This window comes from Neomonachus schauinslandi, chromosome 3 (genome assembly GCF_002201575.2).
Source record: "Neomonachus schauinslandi chromosome 3, ASM220157v2, whole genome shotgun sequence".
Classification (NCBI taxonomy): Eukaryota; Metazoa; Chordata; class Mammalia; order Carnivora; family Phocidae; genus Neomonachus; species Neomonachus schauinslandi.
Window position 1 is genome coordinate 187,425,239 of NC_058405.1, and position 27,006 is coordinate 187,452,244.

Below are 27,006 nucleotides of genomic sequence, written 5' to 3' on the forward strand. Positions count from 1 at the left end.
TGAAAACGTAACACGGACTGCAAATCAAGAAAACGATTCCCTAGATAAAGGGAGATCTCCAAGACAGAGGGAGCAGCAAAGGCTTGGGATTCAGAAAATCCAGGGTTTGAATTTAGATTCATGTGCCCCATGAGATCACGATACAGCACATAAGGTCTAAAGTCACCTATAAAATGAGAGTAAGAATATCTGCCTTGCTAGGTAATGGTGAGAAACACCTCCAGGGATGTCTAGGTCTAGACCTGGATCAATAAATGAGAGCTTTTGTCCCAGGGAAGACCTGTGCTTCCTCCAGGTTTCTGCATTGTAGGGGGCCCTCAGTCCTGCAGGGGGGACTCCAGTCCCGCAGCAAGGCAGCTGGTAGTCCCCCACGTGGTTAGAGCGCAACCTCCAGAGTGGCCTCGGGTCAAATTCCGGTTCTATTACTTTCTTGCTGTCAAATCAACCCTCGGAGCTTCAGTCCACTCATGTGTGAAACGGACTAAAAAGAGTAGTCAAGTACGGGATTTTTTGAGGATTAAGTGTTTCATTCCATGGAAAGTGCTTGCCACACAGTAAGTGGTGGTGCAATTTACTGAGCATTTATTGAGCATCTACTGAGCTCTTCTTAGGTGCCAGGCATAGGGACACAAGTGGAAATGGTTATGATGCCATGAATTCCTCCTGCACTCTGCTCAGCAGGAAGTTCTCCTTCTTCGTAATGTTCAATGTGACTGCCCTTCTCGCCTTACTTACCACAGCCCTGCACTGCCTTCCTCCCACCGTGTGTTGGAAGCAGGATTCTCAGCATTAGGTACCACCCTCCGCGTCCTGGCCGACGCTCGCGGAGCCGTACCTCACCCAGGGGTCCCCGCGTGGGGTTCCCCAAGAAGGGATGGGAGGATGGGGGGGTGCAAGGAACACAGGAGCGCGACCAAAACGTAAGGATGAAGCTGCTGTATCTAGATCTGCTTGTTCCAGGGACCAAGACCCCGGGGGCGCCCAGCGGCCGGTACCCCATTCCCCGGCTGGCGCCCGGAGGAGGAAGATGAGGAAGCACCAAGGCGGGGTCCCAACTGGGGCTCCGGGAGACGCGGCGCCACCCCCTGCCTGCGCGCTCGCTCCCGGGCGGCCTCCCCGCGGCCCCGGCTCGGCCTCGCCCCTGCGCGCACGCCCAGCCCCAGCAAACCACACCCCGCCCGGGCCTCCGGATGGCCCCCGCTCGGCTCCGCCCCCTTCGCACTCGCCCCCCCACCCCCAGCCTCCGGGCACCAACGGCTCGGCCCCGCCCCCTAATTATCCACATTTTCCCCCCCCTCGGCCTGTCGGCGGCCTCAGCTAAGCCCCGCCCCTACTTAGTCCTGCCCCCTAATTATTCCCCCCCCGCCCCGGTCTCGCAGCCTCCTTGGCTAAACCCCGCCCCCTCCGGCCTCGGCATTTTGCCCCCACACCCCCCAGACCCCCCCAACTCGTCCACACCCCGCCCGGGCTTCTGGGCCTCCCCAGATCGGCCACGCCCCCTCCATGTTTGCCCCGCCCCCGCCCGATCTGACTCGGGAGGTGGGCGCTTGGTTCCCCCTCCGCGTCCCCCTTTCTCTCCCGCCCCGTCTCCCAAGTGGCCTCGGCTCAGGCTCCGCCCTGCCCCCAGGCTCCACCCCCGCGGAGACCACCCCTGCCCTCCCTCCCTGGTCCCCGCCTCGCGCGCCCCGCCCCCGCCCCCGCGGCCCCGCCCCGGCGCGGGGACCACCCTCGGCCCGGGGAGGCGCGGGCCGAGCGCTCGGGGCACTCTCGGCGGTCCTGGCCGCTCGCCGCCGCCGCGCGGAGATTCGCGCGGAGATTCGCGCGGAGATACGCGCGGAGATTCCCGCGGAGCCGCGCGCGCCCCCGGTGGGGCCGAGCTCCCAGACCGCGAGGAGAGCCGCAGGAGCCCGCGGGGACGCAATGCGAGCCAGGTAGGCAGGCGGCAGTCCGGCGGTCCCCTGCGGGCCGCTCCCGCCCAGTGCCCGGCCTCGCTCCCAGGGCGCCTGCCGGGGCTCGGCGGGCTCGCACCCTCGTGGGCGCCGATCGTTCCCCCGCCGCCTGAGTTCGGGGCTCCGGGTGCCCGGGCACAGCTGGCGCCGGGCTTGGGAAGCCTCGCGCCCCTCGCCGCCGCTCGGGCGCCTGGGTCACCTAGGTGCAGGCGGGCGGGCCGGGATTCCCGGCGCCGAGCCTCTGTCGGAGCCCCCGCGTGCGCCCGCGGAGCCCTCTCCCCGGCCCTGGAGCCTCCCGGGCAGGCCCTGCGGGGTGGCCCGGCGCGGCGACCGCACGCGTCCCCGGGGCGCCCCCTCGCGCGGTTCTGGGGAGGGGAGTGGGGCGAGCGGTCCCGGGTTAAACTTGTTGGTGACAATGCATATTTCAGTTTAGGAGATGCCTGGTTTTAGGATGGTAATGCAAATCCCGGGTTCTGGCTGGGCCGTCCGGTGAGCGAGCAGCCGCGAGCTGACAGCGCGGGCTGCCGGCGGGTGGGGACGGCTGGAAGAGAGGCACGTTGTTCTCTAAGTGATGTTTCCCGGGAAGCCCGCTCCGCGCTGCGGATTGGTGGTGCCCGGGAGTGCGGGCGGCTCCTGGCCCGGGGCCGCTCCTGCAGCCGGGGGACCAGGCCGGCGCTGGCCGTTCCCCGGGGTGCTGGGCGGTGCGAGAGCGGCGGGCCCTCTACGGGCGGAGAGGCTTGCGGAGCCTCACCATCAGTGAGATTTCGAAAGGGGACGCCGGGCTGGATTTTATTCGTGCTTTTTCTTGGCAAGTTAGTGCTGCAGATTTGTACTGTGCCCTTTATCAGTAATAAGTTCGTATAACTTTTGTTTGGTCACAAAAGCAGTAATATGCTTTGGGTAGAAAACGTGGAAAAAATAAAGACAAATATAAACAGTAAGACAGAAGCCATCCGTGATCCCACTGTTCCTATCGGCTTTTAATGTTTGCCTTCTTGGGGTCACAGGCTTACCGATTTAATGAGTAAGTTACAGCCAGAGCTTCTCTTGCCTAAATCAAAGTAATCCTTTATGCAACTCTCCCCTCCCCACCCTTCCAAGCATGGTGGTCTCTGAACACCTAAGTTCAGCTTTATTGGCCTGGCTGCCTTCTCAGCTGGCTACCAGTTCCCTTTCTGTGGGCCTGAGGTGGAGAGAGAAGGAAGCAGTCAGCCTAGAACGCTGGCTAAGACTGCATTGGCCTGGTGCCTCTCCACCTTCCCCTGTGGTTTTGGTTACTTGCCTTGTAAAAATGAAGGTAATGATTCTCAATCTGCTTCTCAGGCCACCATAAAAATTAATGGGTGGTTTGTAAAGCGTTTTGACATCCTTGGATGGACAGCGACTGTACTTTAAGGGGCTAGGGAGCATTTTGCTCTTCCACGTTGTTGCCGTCATCCAATTAAACAGTCTACCTCCCACCTGGCCGTCCTGACCAGGAAACAGACTCCAGGAATGTCCGGTGGAGCCTGGAGAACGTTCCTGGTTCCCGGCTCTGTGCATTCTGCCCAACAAAGGGAGGTGGGCGTGGGTGGGGGCTTGGAAGGAGACCACACTCCCCGATGGTCCTCTCCCTTCTGCTTTCTGCATATGGGTGGACGTGGAGAGGGTAAGGGACAGGTCCCCCGTTGCCCAGGCCCGATGCTTGTCCATCTGTGGAATGCCAAGGCCATGCTGATCCGAGAGGGAACAGTTAGTTCTGGGAGGACTCGGAAAGTGAACAAACCTGGCTTCCTAGGGATTTGTCTTACGGCTCACTTGTTTACTAAATGAACAATGAGCAGCTCAGATCTGCGGTGCCCCAGAAGCTTCTGTGAGCTTTAATTTTTTCCTGTTGTTCCAGGACTCAGGCACCACACTCTGTGGCCCTTTCAAACAATGAATAGGGACTCACACCATTTGTTAATGTCAGGTATGCAAAGCCGGAGTGGGGAGAGGAGCACACAGGTTGCCTTTTGTTCTCCTGGCATAGAAACAATGCTGGAAGAGCTTCTCCATAGCAGGTCTGTGGGGCTTCAGTCTGTCATTTGATAGTTTTCATTATTTTATTGTTGGATCCCACCGGCACTTTGATCTGCCCGAGGTCTAGTGGCTGATCCCAGCCCAGACACAGGGGGATTTCCAGAAGCACCCAGAAAGGGGGCTGGACAAGTTGCTGCTAAGTGTCCTTAACTGGGCTCTCTGCCAGTTAGTATTATGCTCTTAATTTTCTTGGTGGAGGGAGGAAGAGGGAGTCTTCCTGGATTTTCTCTCTTGCTGTTGTTTGCTAACTTGATTGCTGGTTACCCAGCAGCCTGGACGTGCTTTCCTGAGGCTGCTGGAATGGACTTTTTCTTATTCTAATGGTTTCTCTTCTGTTTGTGAGGTGACGCTAATGTGAATGGGGTTTACGCCCCTGGGTCCTGGGAGGCCACTCCCTCCCCCATTTAAATCTTCCGATCCCAGCCAGTTACTTGTGGGAGGAGGCCTCCTGGCTTCCCTCAGCTTCTTAGGGGAGTCCTTGGCCTGAACAAGGTGAAGAGCCACGGAGTTCGACCCTTGCTGACCTCCTGCCTGGCTCCCTGTTTCGGATATCAGCCTTGTTTTGACTGAGTAGAAACTGCTGTTTTAGCAAGTGGGGCTTTGGTCCAGCCATGTGGGTTTTCCTTAGCTTTGTTATTTTTCAAGTCCAGCACCTGAATTTGGACCGTGGTGTGATTTCTCTTCTGAGAATTCGAGGCAGGCCCCTGTGATATTTCCGAAGGCCCTGGAGCTGGGCGCTAGGACTTCTTTGTCTTGAGGTCGCTGTCTGATTAGCCGGAACCGGGAAGGGTCACCAAACCCAAACAGCTACAGAGACTTCACCGAGAGTGCTCTGCCCAGCTTTGCTCCTGGCCTGGAGGGGAGCCCGGGGCCACCCAGTGTCGACCCGCAGCTCCCCGCGCAGCGCCAGGCCGCCTGCCTTCCCAGCTATTGGCACAGCAGAAGCCCCACATTCCGCCATCACCCTCTGGAGGAGTGACAGAAAAATAATTCACCGAGTCCCCAAACACCCAGGGAACAATCCTGCTACTTATGCAGGATGTCTCAGGAAGCCTGAGCCTGCTTTTCAGTGGGCCCTGGGGGCATCCTCGTGTTACGGAACAGCACCTGATGCCACCCGGCCAAGCATCCTAAGGGAAAGGTTGTCAGTATTCAGCCTTCCGAAGGCCAGAGCACACAGAAGGTATTTTAGAAATCAAGGGGTGGGTGGTGTGTTTCAAGGAGGGAAGGGTGAATCCCACAGAGGGCATCAGCCCCCACCCCCCCATCCGCCAGGTGGACTGGTGCCTGCCCAGACCGAACTGTCAGTAAGCCAATAGGATGTCAGGAAGGAGAACGGTGTACTGAGCTCACCTAACTGAAGTTGAGATTTGGGGTGCTTTAGGGGTAGAAAGAGGTATCATTTGCCGAGGGCTTACGAAGCACCGGGCCTGGCATGCACACTTTAAGATCCTCACCCAAACCATGTGGGGTTCCATGATACAGGAAAGCTATGAGGATTTAAGTAGTCCCCCAGCACAGTGGTCCCAAAGTGCTAGAGCCGGGAATTGAACCTGAAAGTGCCTGAGCCCAGCGCTCTTAATCCCATCTCCCAGGGTGCTGAGAGCAAAGACGCTCATGCATTCGGGTGGCATAATGACAGGCGCGTGAAGCCTCCCCTACACAGTTATAGAACTTGTACTCTGAAGGCGACGGAATCTTGAAAACCTGTAAAATGTTTGCAGCCTAAGGGGAAGGCAGCCGGGTTGTACCTTTATTCCTGGGGGTCTGCTCTGTCCTCGCCCTGTCTGCAGGGTCCAGGTTGGTTTCTTTGGAAGACTGAGGCGTTGCAGTTGGGGTAACTCACACAGGAGCCCCCGTGAAGTCTGTCCTTTTACCATGAAGTGAGGGTATTCAGGGCAGACCGAGGTCACGAGAATAAGATAAAGATTATGGGAAGTGTCTCAAGTAAGTGTAAGATAAGGATTCCACCTTCCACTTCACAATGAAATAAATGACACACTGAGGAGATTATTCTTATCTGCTCATTAAAAGCTCATCTCTGGAGAAACTCTCTGCTGGTTCCTGTTAGCCCAGCGCTTTTGAACAAATTGAAAAGAATACTTCCTGTGGAAGGATTTTTGTGGTTCCAGACTCCTGTGATTCATCTTCTCCTCTCTCCCTCTTCCCCCTTCCCCCAGGCTGTGGGACTGAGGGAAACCCTGCCCCATTTTTAGGAACATGGAAGCCTGTTCTAGTCCCCAGGCCTGGAGGGAATATAGGTGTCCTTTCCTGGATTCCCAGTGTAGGAGGCCCGTGTGCTGATAAACCTGCTCGGAGGAAAGGAACAAAGAACTCTCACTGTTGCACCTGCTGGTTTCGGTGGTGTGGTCTAAACATCCGCATTGTGGCCACTGGGAAGCTCCCAGGGCTGGCATTGTTGAACCACCCGTGTGAGCCAGCGAGAGCCGGCTGCAGCTCGCCCTTCACCACACTGGGCCCACCTGCTGGCCCCCCTTACAGAGCCGGCCACATGGTTAACTGGCTTCTTCGGGGACCATGTCTGCCCAGCAGGTGGGCGGGGAGAGGGTTCGGACGTCACTGGGTGGCGTGCTTTGGCCAGCTTCAAAACATACCATATGTTGAAATCACCTGGGAGGTTTTTAAAAATCCACCTTTGCCAGCCTGATCCCCAGGGGAATGCAAATCTCTCAGGGCGGGGCCCAGACCCCGGCAGTTTCTAAAACCTCCCCATCAGAATCCCCATTTTCATATGTATCCAGGTTCCTCCACGCTGAGGTAGGGAGTCTGTGGGAAGGAGACTGGAGGAGTGGTATGGGACTAGGGACGGCAGACCCTGTATTTGAGGCTGGAGTTGCAACTTTCCCTTGAGGAGCCAAGGAAGGTTTTCAGGGCCAGGTTCTTGGAAAGGCAGGCAGAGGCCCAGATCTTTCCAGTTGCCAATTGGAGACCTTACTCCATTCATTGACTCTTTCCTTCCATGGGTGGTGATCGACATACTTGTTCTGCCTTGGTTGCTCTTGCTGGTCTAGAACAGAGAAGGGTCTTCGTGGAAGAAGGGGTCAGGATGAAGCCAGGAGCTCTGTCCTTGGAGAGACCGCTCCTTGGGTGGGTTTGATGAGCTGATCTCTGGTGTTAAAGCAGAGAGCCAGAGTCTAGAGGAGCTTCCCGGGACCACCCAAGTGAAGACAGGAGAAACTCACTGGTTAAGGGCTTTGTCAGTCTGAACTGGTTGCACACATAACTCTGATTATTTTTTCTCTATCACAATTAGCAGTAAAATTATTTTAAAATGTGAGAGCTCCTTGGGAGGCAGCAAGCACATGGGAAGGGGGGAGGGTCCTTAAACGTCTGAGCCAGCCTTGTTAGCAGGTCTGACACTAGCAAGAGGGAAGCCAGGCCCCTGGGGTGTAGAATTTAAGGAGGCGTCCCTGGGGTTGTTCACCTGCAGGGTCTGCCTGCTGATCCGAGGAGGACCGAGAACCCTTTGAGAGGGCTGACTTGGGTCTCATTTCCTTAGGGTTGAGCCCATGAGCATGGAAGAGCTCCCTGGAGACTCGAGCATGAGCCGGGGGGCCTGGGAGCACACTTCTGGCTCACCTCATGAAGATGGGGCGGGAAGGCCAAAGAGGGAGTGGAGAAGCAGCTGGAGGAGAGAACAGGCAGGGTGTGTGTCCCTGAAGCCAGGCAGAAGATGGGGGTGTAGAGGAAGGTGGTTGGGAGCCCAGTGCAAACAGGACAGTTGTGGGGTTGATCGAAGAAGCAACAACGGGAAGACAGGAGGCCACTGGGTTTGGCTTGTCAGAACCGTGTGAGTGTGGTAGTTGAAAGATTCTAGAAAAAATAGAGAATATGGGAAAATATTAGTGGTAAAAGAAACGGGACTGTCATTTGATGGTGTTGAGACAGGAGGGACCTAGGGCTGGGTCAGACGGAGGGCCTGGGTTGCGGGGGCCAGCCCACAGTGGTGCAGGACGGTGAGTGCCCCCACGCCCTGTGAGAGAAGGAGATGGGTGTGGGTGGTTGTCTTCAGGAAGAACAGGTTAAAAGACTTCCCCAAATGCCTTTTCAGGCTGTTGTGGCTGGGGGAACTCCTTGGTCCCTAAGATCCAGTTTAGACTCCTTCTCAAGAAATCTTTCCTGAGTCCCCGAGGTCGGGAGCTGACCTGCAGCTTCTTGCATGTCCGCTGTCTTGCTAGGCTGGGCGCTGCTGGGCACCGGTCACATTTCACTGATGGCCGCATCCTCAGTGCCAGACAGCACGTCCCATGGATGAGGAGATTGACAGGTGGAGACAGGGGCTGACCCAGGTGATCACTTTGGGTGGTGACTTACCGTATAACCATTCGGAGGCAGCATTAATATTCTCTTCTTAGACGTCTTAGCAGTTCCAAATACACAATATGTGACAGAAGTAATTTCTGGCTTTTAAGAATTCTGGCCTGTGAATAGTAATCAGCTTACTCATAAATTCTGTCAAGTGGCACCCCGGTCGCTCTGACATTTAACGTTTCATTCAGAGAGGCTCGCCCCACCTCTGTTTACCCATTTTACGCCGCTGCCCACTTTGAAAGGATTTGAATTTTTAATAAGTTTTGGAAACTGAAAAAATGCATGCGCGTTCAAATATTTTTTATTACCCTGAGAATCGTCGCTTTGAGAAGTGGTGTCCGATATTTGTATGTGTCCTTCGTGTGAATGGAAAATAAAAGCACTGGGTTGAAAGTTCACCGGAAATAATTATTGGAGCTGATATAATACTTATAAATACTTCATGTAAAGTGCTGGGCCCAAGGCCTAAGACCAGAGTCACTCAGTGGACGGTGGTGAGGGTGGTGGTGGTAGGTAAACCGGGTCATCGGCTCTCGTCCGGTCTCACTGTTCCTCCCCGTGGCCCCCATCCCAGTTCCCCTCGCAGAAGTTGGGATATTTTTTTTCCCTTTGTGGTTTCAGAAATCAGTGTTCAAGATGTTCACAAGAGGAGAGCCCTATCCCTCGGGGTCCTGGTTTTGTGCTGGGAGGCAGCTGCTGGATATCTTACCCTTATAGTGCCAGACGAGGAAACCCAAATTTCCCATTTCGCTCACCTTTCCAGCCCTTGTCAGAGGGTGCCGACTCTGGGGGACGTCATGGGAGACGGGACACTGGCCGCACATCAAAAATGAGTTCTTTAGAGTTTACGTGGTGCACATAGTTGGCTTGTATTTTGTTAGAACCACCTGTGATTTCAGGGCTGTTCATTTGGGGAAGAGCGTGTGTTCGTCTCAGAGACAGATGCTAGAACCTTCTCTGCTCTGTAATCCGTAATCCGGGCGGTGGCAGACGCTGGCCCAGCCAGTCCCGGGAAAGGAGGGAAATGGCCCCCAGGAATTCCTTTTCTCCAGGCGGGAGCTTCGTCGGTTCCTTCACTTGGTATTTTATTTATAAATATTTTAAGAGCTTGAGAAATTCAGTTTCAGGTAATTTGACATTTAGATGCTCAGAATCTCTCAGATTCATAGTTACTATTTGAGGACATACACGCGCACACACACTTGAAATACTCCTACCCACCTCTTCACATAGGGATTTTTCTGTGGTTTCACCCATTTATTGGGCTTTTCCTCTGTGTCAGGCACTGTGCCGGAGTCTTCTGTAAATGGCTCTTTCTTTTCAATCAATCCATGATGAAACAGTCCGATTTGCACAACCGAAAGTCGTATGTGCTTCAAGGAGAATCCTTATTAAGAATTAAGTGGCTAGGGGCACCTGGGTGGCTCAGTCGGTGAAGCATCTGCCTTCGGCTTGGGTCATGATTTCGGGGTCCTGGGATCGAGCCCCAAGTTGCGTTGGGCTCCACTCAGCAGGGAGTCAGCTTCTCCCTGCCTCTCTGCCTACTTGTGCTCTCTCTCTCAATCCCACACACCGGTCTGTGTTCGAATCTTGGGCTTCTGTATACTTCCGGTTTTGACATTGGACAACTTTTTGGACTCCTTCAAGACCTGGTTTTCTCATCTGTAACATGGTGGCGATAGTACTTACTTCTGGGGCCTGGGAGATGTCAACGTGGAGATGTGGATTTTGCTGCATCATCCCCCTGTGTTGGGCCTTGGGCCCCGTACCTATCCTGGGGAGTTTTTTGTGAGTTCTGTGTGCACTGCGGATTTTTTCTTAAAAATTGAGTAAATAGAGATTTTTTTGGTGATGTTTCACCATCTGCATTAAACAGGAGTGCAGGGCTTTGATATTTTTAGGTGTTCAGTCTGACCTTTGAAATGTGTGCGGGTGCAGAGTAGTTGCATGATGTATTGGTAAATGTCTCAATAAGGATTAGCTCCCCCAATCCTTGCCCCATTCCTCAGATTTCTGGGAGCTGGAGGAAATGCAAGGGATAGAGTCAACAGGTTGTGCCCCAGCCTCACACGTCGGATCGAGTGTGTGGGGACCAGCAGCCAATCGGTCGAGGCCACTGAGCCTGGGTCTTCCAAGGCCTGACCGTGAGCAGGGGATGAGAAGTGTGTTGGGGTCAATACAAGATAGATTTCTAGATAAACGAATTGTTTAGGGGGTATTTTCTTGTGATTTTTCCTTCTTTTTTCTTAAAAAAAAAAAAGGAAAGGAAAACCTTTCCACTTGAGTTTTTTCTAATTACCCAAGTAATTATATGTTCATCTTGGAAATATTAGAAAATGCAAAAGGAGAAAAAAGTTAACATCGCTGGAACTTTGCCACCCACGAGAACCAGTCTGGTCTGAACTGGATGTTTTTCTCTGACTTTCCAGTGTTGTCACATGTAAGTCTAGAAACTTCCAAACAAAGCAGGATCATAAGAGTGGGGACTTGTTCTGTGCATAGCAATTCTTTTTATACGGATCTTTCGAATGAATGCTACGCTTTTTAAAAACTGCTTTTTATCTGGGCGCCTGGGTGGCTCAGTCGTTGAGCGTCTGCCTTCGGCTCAGGGATCCTGGGATCGAGCCCCGCATTGGGCTCCCTGCTCCGCGGGAAGCCTGCTTCTCCCTCTCCCACTCCCCCTGCTTGTGTTCCTGCTCTCGCTGTCTCTCTCTCTGTCAAATAAATAAATAAAAATCTTTAAAAAAAAAAACCAAACTGCTTTTTATCTAAAATTGTTGTTGACATATTTTCACATCAATAAACACAGATTCAGATCCTCAGATGGTACCCGGATGCACCCCATTTTAAAAATCCTTATTCATAGACAGTTTCCAGTCACTTTGAAATTATAAAGAGCTCTGCAGTGAATATCTTGATGCATACATCTTTCAATACATGGAAGTTTTTCCTTCGAATGAATTTTTTTTTTTTTGCCACTATTGTGCTTAAAATCTACAAAGAATTTCTAATTATATTAATAGTTGGATGAATGTGTAATCGCTACTCAGAAAAGCATCTCCAAAGGCAGTGACCTTGGGAAGAGTTTCTAGGACTATTGTATACAACTGGGTGAACTTTAAGACCAGGTTTGGGGTGCCCGGGTGGCCCAGTCGTTAGGCGTCTGCCTTCAGCTCAGGTCATGATCCCAGGGTCCTCAGATCGAGCCCCGCGTCGTCAGGCTCCCTGCTCGGCGGGAAGCCTGCTTCTCCCTCTCCCACTCCCCCTGCTTGTGTTCCCTCTCTCGCTGTGTCTCTCTCTGTCAGGTAAATAAATAAAATCTTTAAAAAAAAAAAAAGACCAGGCTTAGAAATTCCTGTACCACATTTGTGGGGATTCTTTCCTGACTGTCCAACTGCTCACGCTCTGCACTGTCAGCTTTTGGGGTGGGGTTGGGAAAGCACAGCTCAATTTTAGGATGTACACTTAACACCCAGTTTCTTTTCTTTTTTTAAAGATTTCATTTATTGACCCAGAGAGAGAGGGAGGGAGGGAGGGAGAAATAGCACAAGCAGGGGGAGTGGCAGAGGGGAAGGAGAAGCAGGCTCCCTCCCCGCTGAGCAGGGAGCCCGACACGGGGCTCCATCCCAGGACCCTGAGATCATGATCTGAGCCGAAGGCAGATGCTCGACCGACTGAGCCACCCAGGCGCCCTACTTACATACCAGTTTGTTTGTTTTTTTTTTAAAGATTTTATTTATTTATTTTGACAGAGAGAGAGACAGCGAGAGAGGGAACACAAACAGGGGGGAATGGAAGAGGGTGAAGCAGGCTTCCCGCCAAGCAGAGAGCCCGATGCGGGGCTCGATCCCAGGACCCTGGGATCATGACCTGAGCCGAAGGCAGACGCTTAACGACTGAGCCACCCAGGCGCCCCTTACACACCAGTTTCAGAAACATCAACATATGGAGAAGGTGTGTGTCTGAGAACACAGGAGGTGTTTCTGTGTTCCGGAGGTCCTCAGGGCCCCCTCCCTCCCAGAGGTGAATGGCTGATGATTTCCCTGCGGTCAGCTGCATGAACGGTCACTGTGCGCCCCCGGGGTCACGTCCCTCTGGGTGTCAGGAGTGCTGTGTGAGGCGGCGTCTTGGATCCGCTCCGGTGAGGTGGACTGCAGTTGGATCTGGCGCAGGGCCTCACCCCAGACTTGGTTTACAACTTCCAGGTTCATTAAGAGGAGAAAGTGCTTAATCCCTTCCCCGGACAGGGAGGCCATCCTTTTGATTTCTAACTGCAGTCTGGTGTCACAGGACTTCTTCATTCTGGCAAGAGAGGAAAACTAAATTATGGGTTGAATATATTTTGGCCCGCCTCCTGAGCGTGGCTTTGCAGAGGGGCCTGGCTGCCGCCTCTGGTCTTGGCACCACCGTGTCCATGAGTCACTGCTCACCTATTTTGACATGAGGCAGCACTTTGGGGGCTGCTGGGAAGGCCGGAGGACTGCTCATTCACACTGGTGGTTTGTTTAGGGGGGCAGAGAGCCCCTAGATTGGGTCTGAGAGCTGAGCCTTTTGTAACTGTCTGGGACGCTGTCCCTGGCCCTCTTCCCCTCCTGATGAACTGTTGGACTCACAAGCCTTCATTCCCTCACTCGCACTGAGCCCTCTGTGTTCCAGGCGGGTGATGGAGAAACCACTGGGGAAGGTCTCTGCCGGGCAAGTGGCCACCAGTACCCAGGAGGAGAGGTCAGGGTTACGAGGTGTACTGGGGGGTCAGGACACGCTTCGTGCAAGAGCCCCACTAAGTGAGAGATGAAAGAATTGGGCAGGCACCTGCAGGGGTTTTGGGGGGGGGGGCCTGGGTGGTTGAGTCAGTGCCAGGAACCAAACCAGGTGACAGCTTTCTGGAAGCACCTGTCAGGGGATGCGAGGGGCAGGTGGCTGGAGGGAACAGCCCTTCTGGGCTTCATTCAGCTTTGAACTTTCAGGCACTGGAAAAACTTCATTAAACGTGTAGTCATGACTTGAAAGGGACCTGGGAGGTGCCCTGACACCCCACCCCTCATCCTGGATACCTCCTCACACCCTTCATCTCCCCTACCCCTGCCCCCCTGGGGGGCTCCCGTGACCCCACCCTGTGACCCACACGGCTGCCTCTCCCTCCCGACTTACTCGGAGAGTCTCATAAGATCATCTGATTGAATGACCCCTCTGCACAGTGCTGAGGGTTACCTTTGTTAGCAAAATGACACTAGAAACTAAGCCAGCCGTCAGATGATTAAGAGAGCCGCAGCATTTTTATATTCCAGAAAGGAAAAGGTATTGAGAAAGACGGGGAGGTTTTCCAGTGAAAACAGCATGGGAGGGACCCCGAGAGATAGATCGGAGCACCTCTCCGGGGTCGGCTGTTTCGAATTGTGCCCCTGGCCCATGCCCCTCGGAGCGGCACACAGGATGATCCCCGGCCTTCCTTGTCAGGTTCTGAAACCCACCAGGCTGGGCCGTCCTTCCCCTCCTGACAGCCCCCTTCTCGGGCCGCAGGAGCCTGAGCTGCTGGGAGGTGGCGGCTTTGCTGGCCATCCAGCGGATTTCTGTGTTTAACCCACATTGACCCGGCTAATCCTGGTTCTACTTGGGGAGGACCTTCCATGCCGCCTTCTGCCCCGGGAGGACAACCAACTGTCCTCAACGTGCTCGGAGTAAAACCATGCCTTTTTCAAGGTTAAAAGAACTTATCTAAGAGCTGGAACATGATGTCATAAACACCGCTTTTTTGTCATTAGTGGAATTGTCGAGAAATTGGCTGCTTGCTAAATTGGGAGCCTGATGATTTTTCTGGGAAGAAGCGGGTTATTTCAATGAGCAGGAGCCTGGAGAAAATGGCAGGGATCCCCGAGGGGAGTGCGGTGTTGGAGGCCGCGAGTAACAGGTGAACAAGGCGTGCACGACAAAATGCCCATTTATGGCTTTGAGGAGGACTGTAAATTAGGCACTACGGGGAAAACTTGAGCGAGTGTGACTTTGAATATGTCAGGTTGTTTGTGGTTGTCCTCTGCCTTCAGATTTTACTGCCGGGAATTACAAATAGGCAGCTCCGTGAAGCCCGCAGACAGGCCTGGAAGGGAGTGCACAGAAATCATGGTTGTTTGAATATGAAAATCGGCGGGCGGGGATTGGGGTGGTCACCACCTGTCCGCCCCCAGCCCCCTCCATTGTCTTCAATGAAACAAAGTCATGTTTACATTTAAAATATTTGGGGAGAGAAGAGGAGACCCGGAAGCGGTAGCTAATACTGTCTGCGCCGGGGCCTCTCGCCCAGTGGACCCTTGTGGAAACCCAGGGGGTAAGTGGGATCGTTCCCTTCTTACCCATGATGACACCGAAGCCAAGAGGCTCATGAATGTGTCCACGGACCCAGCGAGTATACGCAGTACAAGGGAGTAAAGACTATTATGCGGCGCTGATGCCTGGGTGTTAACTGACAGGGGAGGGATGTTTACCCAAACACTTGACTGTGAACCCGGGGCTTGCGTGTGCAGCAGTGGGCCATGGATACGTAGACTGTCGGCGCGGAAGGACAGAGATCACCGCGAATGACTCCACCCCAGACGTGTCGCCGAAGGGCATTTGCTCGCAAGCACTGCAGCGGGGTTGACTCAGTTTGACGAGCGCCTCATTTCCCATCTCGCTTCCCAGGTTGCGGGGCTTCTGCGTCCTTGACCCCCGTGTCTGGCTTTGAACCGTAAGGATCCTCAGAAACTTCAGAAATAAAGTCGTTTTCGTAGACGGCAGATTAATGCGAACGTCGCCTGTCTGGCAGAGAAAGTATAAACAGCCTCCTTAATTAAGTGAACATTATACTTGATAATAGAAGTATTAAAAAACTATGGAATGCCACTTTGCTAACAAATCGTGTTTCTGTAGTTCCTCTCTTCTTTGGATTTTTCCTGGGCGTCTTGCATAACGCAGATATGTGATGCTTATAATAGTAGCAATAGCTAATAGTGGTAGTTAAGACGTCACTGACATTTTGCTGTGTGCCATCCCATGGCTTTGTCCTTACAACCGGTGGGTGTGGGGAGGGACTCTTGCCATCCTTGTGGAACAGGGGAAAACTAAGGCACCAGGAGGGTAGGAGACTTGTCTGAGCTGTGTGTGCAGAAGCCAGATTTGAGTCCAGGCTATCAACCACCACACTGCTCTGCCCCACACTGGGCGTCCGGTCTCCCCCAGGGCAGAGAAACCCCAGGATGAACGAGCTGCTAACCAGAACCCGACCCGGGAGCAGTGTGGGGGGCAGTGGTGTGAGCAGGCAGGCAAGGTGAGGTCTCAGCTGAGATGAGAAGGGGCAGGTGATGGCCACATGGGTGGTCTGGATGATTCCAGTCCACCAGCAGGAGCCAAGGCTTGAGGGATTGCGGGGTGGGGGTGGAGGAGACCCTAATGCCGGGAGGGTGGGGAGCTGGGCAGGAGAGAGTGTCCGTTCTCTCTCCCCACTGCGCCCTCACACTTGGCAAGCACACGTGAGCCTTCCCGCGTGACGTGGGGCTGTGTGACCACGTCCCCCTTGTTTCCATCCAAGCTGTCATTTGTCAAGATGCGCACCACATCAGGCACCGTACGGCGCTCTTGTTTGAGATCATCTGGAATCACGGATCCTCACGATCCTGTGTGGTAGATGCTCAGAGATAAGTCTTTATACCTAACAAGTTTGCCCTCAGATACCTCCCATTTTGTGATGCCTTTCTGAGTAGCCACTATATACTGAACTAAGAATTAGTACAAGATGAGAAGCCCCACTGGGTCTTCCCTCCCTCAGGCCCAGGGCCACCTGGTCCTTCATAACCGGGCCACGGCTGATGGAATGAATGGCAGGCTGTAGTTGCCCAGAAGGTCTGGAACTCAGGTTAGCTTTGTGGTAAAGGTGATGACTGATGGAAGGCTCCAGAATGTTTGAACCCAGAGGGTATAAACGGAAGGGGCAGCATCAGTAGAACTCCGGTGGGGATGCATGGTTACAGTTGTGTTTCCATGGTGGGGCCCCCCAGAAATCGTCATGTGATGACTGCCTGGAGCCAGCAGGACCCTGAGCTTGCTCTTTCTGAGGAGTCCTCGGCTCCTATTTTAATATCCTCCTTAACCGGGAGTTATTTTTTCAAGTATTTCATGTTTTTCCTTTTCTGTTTTTCCCTCTTTCTTCCCCCTTATTTTCTGGTTAACTTCTGGTATGACTGCACTGGGGCTCCATAAAGGCTTCAAGAATGCTTCCAGTGTTTTAGGGTATTCCTTGGATACTCGCACAGCAATCGCATTTTCTCCAGGATAGGAAGTTTGATGTAGGTCGATTAAATTCAGCTCATCGGTGATGTTGTGTTTTGTGGTGGGTGCCATATGTTCTGTCTGGGGGACTATCGGATTTCGGGAGCTGGGCTCACGTTCCCTCACGTGACCGCGGGGAACGTCCTTCTCTCCGGATTACCGCTAACCGTGTCTTCAGCATGATAATCAGATCTTTTTGTCACTTTACAGTTTTGTCAGTGTAAAAATCCTCTCTAGTGTGTGTTCGACATTTCCAGTCCCGTTTTCTGATACTCCGCTGTCCCCCTTTGTGGGTCGTCTTGCTTTAGCTGGATTTCATGCCGTGTGTAAGCGATTCTTTTCACTGGCTGAAAGCCCCCTTTCTGGACTGTTCTTCTTCGGTGTAATGATGCTCCAATCGCTTTTGTTGCCACCTGATCTGAAGACTTTGCTTCTCGGCCCTCTTGGTGAGCTCCTTCTCCTTGGTTTGGGGTTAGAACGGAGAGCATGCCCCCTGGAGTCACCAGAGTGTCAAGAGTGTGTGCGGGGTTGGTTCTCAGGGACTCTGTTCCCTGGGCCACGTGAGACTCTTGGCCAGGCTCCCGTCCTCCATCCGTCCTCTTCCCACGGCCCAGTTTTCACGGAGAAGTTTGACGTGTGTGTTTTTGCGTCTGTCGTTACCCAGTTTTGGTTGTGTGGGGATATCTAATTAGGTGGGTTTTGCGGTCTTGTGTGCATATGGTTTTTTTTTTTTTAAATGAGTGCTTTTTTTTTTTTTTTTTAAGATTTTATTTATTTGAGAGAGAGAGAATGAGAGACAGAGAGCATGATAGGGAGGAGGGTCAGAGGGAGAAGCAGACTCCCTGCCGAGCAGGGAGCCCGATGCGGGACTCGATCCTGGGACTCCAGGATCATGACCTGAGCCGAAGGCAGTCTCTTAACCAACTGAGCCACCCAGGCGCCCTGTGCATATGGTTTTGATGGTGTATGTTTTAATGCTTTCATCTGGGGATGACTGTGGGCTATGGTGAGAGTCTGGGTCCCAGCCCCCATCCCAGTGCTCAAAGCACCCCCTTCTCTGTATTGGGGATGCTGTGTGGTACGTATACTGCTGGGTTTCTGTGGGACTCTGCAGTCACGTCCCGTCCCGCGTGTGCTGCCATCAGCTGTGAGCAGAGTGGCTCTGTGACCCCGCCCCCCCTTGTTCCTGCCACCCATTCATTGACTGAGTCCTTCACGCACACCAGCGGCTTCAGCGTGCTGGACACGGTTCACCCGTGGCCTTGGCTCTTTCCCAAGTACTGAAAACACGATGTGGCCTGCAGACTTCTGAGGCCTTCCTGGCTTTGTAGAGTAAGCCTAAACTTTTCGGCGTGACATGCCTACAGGGACGGGCAGGCTGGCCTTTGAGCACTTTTATCTCCAGCCTGCTCTTCCCTGCATCCTCCAGGCCAGTCCCTAAGATTCCACCGTGGTTCCGGAAGTGATGCGTGTTTGTACCGCTGGTCCTTGTTTTTGCTGCCTCCTGCCCGGTGGGACTCTCCTCCCAAGGCCTTAAGGCTAAATATCCCCCCTTCCCTGTGGCATCTGTCCGTCTGTCTCTCTCTCAGACACACACAGTGAGCCTCGGCGTCCTGATGTCTCAGTTCTGGCTGCTCTGGGCAGAACTCCACAGTCCTCCCGCCCCCATCTGTCTGCTGTCTGTCTGTCTCTCTCTCACACACACATACACACACACACACACACACACATAGTGAGCCTTGGCGTCCTGGTGTCTCAGTTCCGGCTGCTCTGGGCAGAACCCTGTAGTCTCCAGCATCAGTACTGAGACGGGGCACAGGCAGCATCCTTACTTTTCTTGTGACCATAGGGGAGGTCTTAGTGAATCTCTAAACCTCAGCAGGTTTAGAATATCACCTGTGAAGGTTAAAACTATCGCACAGGTCCCTCCCCTAGAGAGTCAGTTGGCCTGGGGCTGGGGCCTCTGCATCTCTAAATTTAAGAGCATCTTAAGGTGACTCTGCCCAGCCAAGACAGAAAATCACCAGGTTAGAGTGACCACCCCCCCACCCCATTGGAATATGCATCTCGGGTATCATTCCCAAGATGATGTTTTTCTAAGCTTTTGGTGTACCTAAATCCGTTTTATAAGAATAACAAGTGCTTTTGTAGCAATTCCAAGTATTACAGACAATAGAGGGTGAAAAGTGAGTCTCTCTTCTCCCCCCGGAGCGGGCTGTCTCCCAGGGTCTAGACCACTTTCCTTGGTTAAGTGACCTTGACTGACCTTGGCTGATTCCGTCCGCGGTGGATTCTGCTGACCTGTACTGCTCAGGTTTCTGTGTTTGTGTGTTCCCAGGTGGCGTGCAGGTAGACTTATCTTTTTTGTTTATTAGCTTTGGGGGAGCAGGGTCACTTTTTGCCACATCAAACAACTAGGAGTGGAGGGTTTTTTTTTTTTAACTGCTTCAGACCTGTCTTGTGGGTACCAGGCTCGAATTGAAAAGAGTGTGTGTGTAGCTGCAGGGCGCTGCCAGATACACATTTGTTCATAAGCAACCTGAGCAAACGAAGTAGGCTACGGTATATATGACCTCCCTCTCTCTCTCTCTCTTTTTTTATATTTTATTTATTTGAGAGCGAGCACAAGATGGGGGAGGGGCAGAGGGAGAAGGACAAGCAGACCTCCCCGCTGAGCTTGGAGCCCCACCTGGGGTTCGATGCCAGGACCCCGAGATCATGACCTGAGCCGAAGGCAGATGCTTCACTGAGCCACCCGGGCGCCCCTATGACCTCCCTCTCTTTTTAAAAATCTTACTGACTTATTTTTAATTGTAAACAACCACATAATATGAAATTTGCCATCTTGATGGTTTTTAAGTGCACAGTTCCGTAGTGTAAAGACATCTACATCCCCCAACTTTCTTCGTCTTGCAAAACTGAAACTTACCCATCAAACCACATCTCCCCATTCCTCCCTCTCCCCAGCCCCTGGTAACCACCTTTCTGCTTTCTGGCTCTATTATAAACGTGACTGTTTTAAATCCCTCCTCTGGATGGAATCGTGCAGTATTTGTCCTCTTGTGACTGCCTTCTTTCACTCAGCGTAATGTCCTCAAGGTGCGTCCGTGGCAGAGTGGGTGACAGGACCTCCTTCTTTTCAAGACAGGATAATATTCCATTGTGAGGATAGACCCCATGTTCTTTATGCGTTCATCTACACACAGACATTTGGGTTGCACTTCTTGGCTCTTGTGAATAATGCTGCTATGCACGGGAGTGTGCAAATATCTTTTGAGACCCTGCTTTCAATGCTTTTGGATGTATATACCGAGAGGTAGGATCGCTGGGTCATATTGGTGCTTCTGTTGTTAATTTTTCGAGGCACTGCCATGCTGTTTGCACAACGGTTGCACCTTTTTACATTCCCAGCTACAGGGCACGAGGGTCCCAGCTCCGCAGGGTCCCCAGCACCTGCTGTGTTCTGTTGGTTTGATGGTAGCCACCCTAATGCGGGTGAGGTGGTACCTCCTTGTGGTTTTGATTTGCATTCAGGGATTATTGATGGTGAGTGTCTTTTCATGCTTGTGGGCAAGTCTGCTCCTTCTCAGTGGCACTTAGTTACTTAGATTTTCCATAAATTGTTTTCGACAAGCCTTTTTCTTTACTATATAGGTACAAACAGGGCTTGGGGTAAAAATGAAGACTCTAGTGAATTGTTCGAGATGTCCGGGGTTTTCTCCTATCACACAGTTGCTGGGGGAGCTTATTTCTGGAATAGACCATTTAGAAGGAGACGTTTCTTCATGAAAAGAGGGAACAAGCCCTCTCCCGGCATTACTCTCAGAAAGCCACCTCCCCCCTTGCAGATTGTTTCAAGAACCCATATAATGGAAGTCCAGTGTGAGGAATAACATCTAAAACACCCACATCGCCCTGGGGACCTGGAACCTGAGGCTCGAGGCTGCCCAGGGCCCACGAAGGCCGGCCGTTCATTGTCCGGTCTGTTTGTGTGTGAGCGATCCGTGCTTCTCGTAGACTCAGAAAATGCAGCCTGTAGAAGAAATTAAAAGTCACCTGACTGCCTATAGCTCCATCACTGTGAGATAAATATCACTTGGACATCATTTCAGAAATGGGGTCACTCGCGCTCAGTCCTGCAGACCTGCTTTTTCGCTCAGCAGTGGTGGGAAGGCGCTGGCTGGCCCCCCTGGCGTCCCCTGCACGTGTTCGGCGACATCGCCATCCCGGCGTGAGGTGGAACGCTGTCTTCCCGGGGCCGTTGTTGGCGGTAGCTCTTCACGCACTGCATGGTGACCAAAAGCAGGAGCGCACCCTCTCCTACGCACCTGGGCCAGCCTTGCTTGCGATTTCGGCAGGCGTCCCCAGCTCGATAGACACCCTCGCTGGGCAGAAGCCGTGCCCTGCTCCCTCTGTTCTGAAAGCAAGCCAGCGAGGCATTGTCAACCACCCTTCATGGGGCAGGCACCAGCCTAGCAGCCACTCCAGCTTTGGGGGAAGAAATACATGCTTCGGGCCCTCTGGAGCAGACAGTGAATGCTTTCTCTCACTTCCCTCCGCCCTGCTCCTCTTTCTGAAGCCTGGCTTTGGGGGGCCCTGCAGGTAGCACCGCCCACATGGAATGTGAGCCCCTTTCGAAGGGCTTTTCTGGGTCTAGCTTGACAGGTGTGGTTGGGAAACTTCTCCTGAACCCCCGAGAAGGAATGTTTTCCTTTACTGTGGGCCAGCTCCTCACCAGCCGTGGGAAAACGCGTTCAGAGATCCGTGAACTTGACCCCACGTGCTCCGGGTAAGAGACTGCGCTGGGCGGAGGGGGTAGGGGGGCTCTAGGAGGACCCAGGGCTCTAGGCTAACAGCGATCCTGAGGCACGACTTTGAGGCAGGAGCTCCTGGAAGCTTCAGCCTGACCAGCCCTGAGGCTTCTGCCCTAGGGATGGGCTTTGCCCTTTTGGTGCTCAGGGAGACCGGGGGCTCCTGCCCTTGCTGGCATGGACGAGCTTTCCTAGCTCAGAAATAAACAAGGGAGTCATTGCTGGGCACAGCTTCTCCGGCTTCTTGCTACTTCCTCCCTCCCCATGGCGCCCCGTGGGTTGACTGGGTGGTGTTGGGGTGCTTTTTGGCCAATGAGTGGGAGGAGGGAGGGAATTAGGTGGATCCGAGCCAGTTGGTTGCGCCCACACTGGAGGGGGATACAGTTCATCTCGAACCACAGCAGGCCTGCCCGGCTGGGACACGTGGCAATTTGTAATGGGGATAATCGTAAAACTTACCCTGATTACAGGCGCGTGTGACATGCGTCTGGCACACATCTTGGTCTTGCCCCTGGGAGCAGGCCGAGCGTGGCCCAGCCAGTAGCTGCCTGGTGCCTTGCAGAGTTCAGGGCCTGGACAGGTGAAGCCTGGGGTGCGAGGCAGGAATTGAACTATCACAGCCACGAGGAGCCTCGGGAGACCGCCTAAATGTCACATGGTGTCCTGGATGGGACCGAAGAAGGATAGCCGGCGGGGGGGCGGGGGGGGGGCGGCAGGGAAACTGGTTAAAGAATGGACTTTAGTTTATTATAATGTGTCTGCATCTGTTCATCCTTTGGACAAATGTGTCATCCTAATGTGAGAGGTTAGTGATAGGGAAACTGGGTGTCGGGAGGTATATGGCAATTCCCTGCATTATCTTCACATCTTTTCTGTAAATCTGCATCTATTCTAAAAGAAAGCTTATCTTTTTTGTTTTGTTTTGTTTGTTTTTTTTTATTCTTATGTTAATCCCCATACATTACATCATTAGTTTTAGATGTAGTGTTCCATGATTCATTGTTTGTGCATAACACCCAGTGCTCCATGCAGAACGTGCCCTCCTCAATACCCACCACCAGGCTAACCCATCCTCCCACCCCCCCCCTAGAACCCTCAGTTTGTTTTTCAGAGTCCATTGTCTCTCATGGTTCGTCTACCCTCCGATTTCCCCTGCTTCATTCTTCCCCTCCTGCTACCTTCTTCTTCTTCTTTTTTTTTCTTAACATATATTGCATTATTTGTTTCAGAGGTAGAGATCTGAGATTCAACAGTCTTGCACAATTCACAGCGAAGAAAGCTTATCTTTAAGAATAGACAAAAGAGTGTTAGGGAAGGCAGTGGGCAGTGGGGGCCCCTGGCGTGGCTCTCGGCTGGGCTGGCCCTCTGCAGGCATGTCTGCGTTACGAGGCCCCACCCCTGCTGGTGTTGGGGTGCGGGTAGCCTGCTAATGCCGGCCAGTGGTACCAGGCGCCCCCTGCCAGGGGGAGCCCAGGGCCCCCACGCCCTGGCCAGAAACAGCCCTTCTCTACAAAGCCAAGTGCAGTGGGTCCGGTCCACTCCGGCTCAGGCCGTGGCCTGACTCTTTCCATCAGCACGTTCTTTGTTCTCCCCTGGACCAGACATTTAGAGGTGAGCCGCTCTCCTGGCCAATGAGCGAGCTGGCTTCCAAACACAAACACAGATCATCTTTTTGCCAGGTGAACTTGAGAAAGGGAGCAGAGCAGCAGGGACAATGGGCCCATTTATAAGCTGCTCTGACTTTCAGAGTCCAGAACGTCGGGCTTCAGAGTGGGGCTGCAGGTGCTGGGGTGGCGTCCCAGGACCCCACTAATCCTTTTAGCAACTCGAGATTGATGTATGGACAACAGGATGAGATTGTCTCCTCTGAAGATGGCCGATTAACGTATGTACAGAATACACACGGCTGCTTTGAGGCCTCTGTCCTTTAGGTGTTTTCGGTTTATGCAGTGAGTCGGGGCACAGGGATCGAGCACTGTTACATGCCCAGCACCGGGAAAGCCGCCAGGGGCACGCATGCACGCACTCACAGACATGGGGTTCGGAATCTCAGGCAAGAAGTCTTTTTTACAGGACCTGACGTGAGGAGAGCGTGTGGACAAACACTGGTCTCCGGCTGCACCTGCCGTCTTCCAGCCCAGCGCTTCTCAGATCTCTGTGCTCAGAGATCACCTGGGGGATCTTGTTAAAATGCAGATTCTGGCACAGGAGGTGTCAGGGAGGTGCTTTTCTGACCTGAGACTGCACTTTGAGTGGCAGGGCCTCCGCGGTCGGCAGAGTTTCCGTCTGGGCTGGCAGTGGTGGTGCCCTCTGGGAGGAGAGGGCTCATGCTTCACAACTTGTCAGAAATTTTGTCAGAAGGATGAACTGAGAGATAAGCCTGCGCCTGAGTAAAGGGAGGAGATTGCAGAGACGAGGAGGTGGCAGGTGGGAGGAGCGGGAGAGCCAGGAACATCCGAGGTGGCTTGTGTGTGTGTGTGTGTGTGTGTGTGCACACGTGGGGTTCTGTCCTGTGAGCACGGAGGTGGCTCTGACCGTGGACGTGGCACTGTTCTAACACTCCACACCTATGATTCACTCCCCACAACAGCCCCACAAGGTGGACACCGTTTTTGCCCCTTTCCAGAGAGGAAGGTGGCTCACCTGCCTGCTCAAGGCCCTGCAGTTAGGCGAGGGTGGGAACCGGGTCCTGAACCCTGGGCAGTCCCAAGTCTGCACATCAGCGCTCAGGTGGGACAGGTGGCGTTTCCCGGGGGATGTGTTTGCACTCATGTGCATCGAACCAGAGTTTACAGGTCCTGCACTGGGTGAGCACCAGCCACTGTGAGCCTCTGGCGTCCACCCTTCTCAGAGACGAGCCCCGGGGCCCCGAAGGCTCACGTGAGGTGACCCAGAGCTGGATGGCCCCTTTTTTAGGGTCCTGACTGCACCGGGGACCCCCCTCATGGCTGGCGAGGCTCTCGAGCAGGTCCTCCCCCAGCCTCCCTTTGCTTCTCAAACCCGGGTGTCTGTCTCTCCATCCCCAACCGAGACTCACGACACATTTCAGTTAAAAACCACAACATTCCCCATACGGTCATGGAGGAAACTCGTCCAGATTCCTCACGTGCTTAAGGTACCTTAGAGAAAACACAGTTTCTGGTCCCTTCTCTAGTAGGAACAGGCTGTGCGGTTTGTGGAGGATTTTCCCAGGGAAGGCCTGGGTTTTAGGGGGCTGGACTTGGAGAGTTCTTTATTCCTTTGTGTTCCTTCCTCCCTTTCAACATGTTGCCTGGCCGTGGGACAGGAGTCAGGAGAGCGGGGTGGCTCCCGCTGCCTCGCGGGGTGTGGGGGGGTGTGGGGTCTCTGCCGCCAGTGGTTTGGTCCCCCTCCGATGATCCATTCGTAGTGTGCATTTCCTCATGTCATCTGGAGAGGTGCTTCGTTCACTCATTCACTCAACAACTATTTGGGATCCTGCTACGACCAGGGTGTGCAGGGCCGGGCAAAATGCAAGGTCCCAGGCACTGTCCTCCCTCTCAGCCCGTGGGCTCAGGGACCAGATGCTCTGTCCCTGCTCCCCCTTCCCCCGCCACCGAAACCTTGGAGGCCTCGCTGGCCTGCCCTCGGGCCGTTTGTGCCCACTGACCAGTGCAGGAACTCTGGCTGGGCTGGTTCCCTGCCGCTGACGTCACGTCTCTCTTCTGTAAGTCTGCGTAGAAAGTTCTTTTGTTCGGCAATATTGGCATGATTGAATCAATGCTGTAGCCAAACAGGATGTGGTCTGGGTGACTCCCAGCTTGCAGCCATGGATGGTTCTTGTTTTTAGTTGTCTCAAGAGGTAACACCCACCACCACCACCACCACCGTGGGCGCAGGGCACTTTGGGGCCCTGGAGGGGAGCCCCTGGCCTGATGGGGGCGGTGAACTCTGCAGGGCCTCTGACCCCACCTTTAACTGCAGGGAAGGGAGTCAGGGAAGAGGTGGGGCGGATTCTGAGTCATAATCCAGCCCTGGAGGAGAAGGCTTCCAGGTAAAGCTTGGAGGCCTTTGAACTTGGTTTGCTGGGAGGAGAGAGAAGGATTTCCAGGTGGGCCCTGCTTCTGGGTGGAGGCTGGTCTGTTTTGTTTGCGGGGCAGGGTGCGCGGCGGGGGGGCTGCGGCCGTGTGCAAGGCGCCCGTCCTCGCTCTTTCACGAGGTGCCGGAAGGCCAGCCCTGGGGTACCTAAATGTTGAGTAGATACAAAGAACACTTTGGGGGGTGAACAGAAAAATGAGGATTACAATGAATGCCTGTAGAGACTTATGTAGCCATTACCTGGGCCGAGAAGTAGAACTTCACCTTTGAATTCCTGCCCCCTCCATGCCCATGTCCTCTCACTCCGTCCCCAGTGTGTTTTACCCAGTCTAGCGTAAGCTTTTAAGTAGCCCCTAACTTGAACTTGGTGGTTTTCCCCTGCTACTTATAGTTTTTCCACATAGCCAATAAACATTGGGTCCTTAAGCATTGTTCATTGTTTTTCGTGTTTGTAACGTACATGTACATGGAAGCATGCACTTTCTGTTTGTGGCTGGCCAACCCTGATGTGGTCCCCAGGGATCCCCACCTGTTATTCACACCCTTGAGTAATCCCTCCCCTGCTGTGGCTAGCCTGGCATCCCACTTCTGATAGGGTTCGTCCAGTGATGGACATCCCTTCATGGTTAGGTTACATAGGATTATAACTTCCTTCTTGAAGACAGACTCTGTCTCTTGCTTGCTGTGATCATGCACGATGCCATAGAGAGAGTCCCACTTGGCAAGGACCTGAGGCCTGTGGTCCGATAGCCGGCAAGGGACTGAAAGCTGCCAGTAAGTACGCGAACCTTCAGATGAGGCCCAGGCCTGTGTCAGGTCTTGACTGTAGCCTGAAGTAGAGGACCCAGCCAAGCCTCATCTGGATCCCCGACCTACAGAAACTGTGAAGTAGGTGTGTTGTGTGTGGTCATTTGTTACGCAGCGCGGGGTACCCGATGCGTAATCTTCTGAGAGTTCCTTTTTGGCTGCACATCATGTTCCTGAGGTTCACCTGTGGGGATGGGGTCTAGCTGTAGTTTATTGACTCTTACTACAGTTTTCCACTGTACGCTCATACCTCCGTTTACTTACTCCCTTTGCCCTCAGGGGCCAGAGCTTGTTCATAGCTCTTGCTGGCATGCAGATGCCTCTCTCGGGGGGTCCCGCCGTGGGGAGCCCCACAAACAACGTTCGGGTCATTCAGGTTGCTCTGCATCCCCACCACCGCTCCCTGTGGTTGGACTTGTCATTTTGGGAGGAGGTCTGATGGAAGGGAGAGGGTATCCGATTTGTTTTAATTTATGCTTCCTTCTGGACAAATCACCGTAACCTTGTTTATCGGCTTTCCTGGTGTTTCCAAGGTGAAGGTCCTTTTCATGGTTTTTAACTCCTTTTCCTTACTGAATGGCAGGATTTCTTTGAATTTTCTGGAAAAAGAGCCTTTCTTGGCTTGGAGTGGTGCAAGCTTCCCCGTTTGTCATTTGGCCTCGCAGACTTTCACAGTCCCAGTAAGTCAAAAG

At 53.4% G+C, this 27,006-nt stretch overlaps 1 protein-coding gene across 1 annotated transcript in view; it reads left to right on the forward strand.

Moving 5' to 3' along the window:
* The first annotated feature begins 1,891 nt into the window (after positions 1 to 1,891).
* The window catches only part of SH3BP4 (SH3 domain binding protein 4), an 85,902-nt gene continuing 60,787 nt past the window's right edge, over positions 1,892 to 27,006 (forward strand). Inside the window, exon 1 of the mRNA XM_021678951.1 lies at positions 1,892 to 1,931. The gene's annotated coding sequence lies outside the window, so the exon portion shown is untranslated. The remainder of the gene's footprint in view (positions 1,932 to 27,006) is intronic.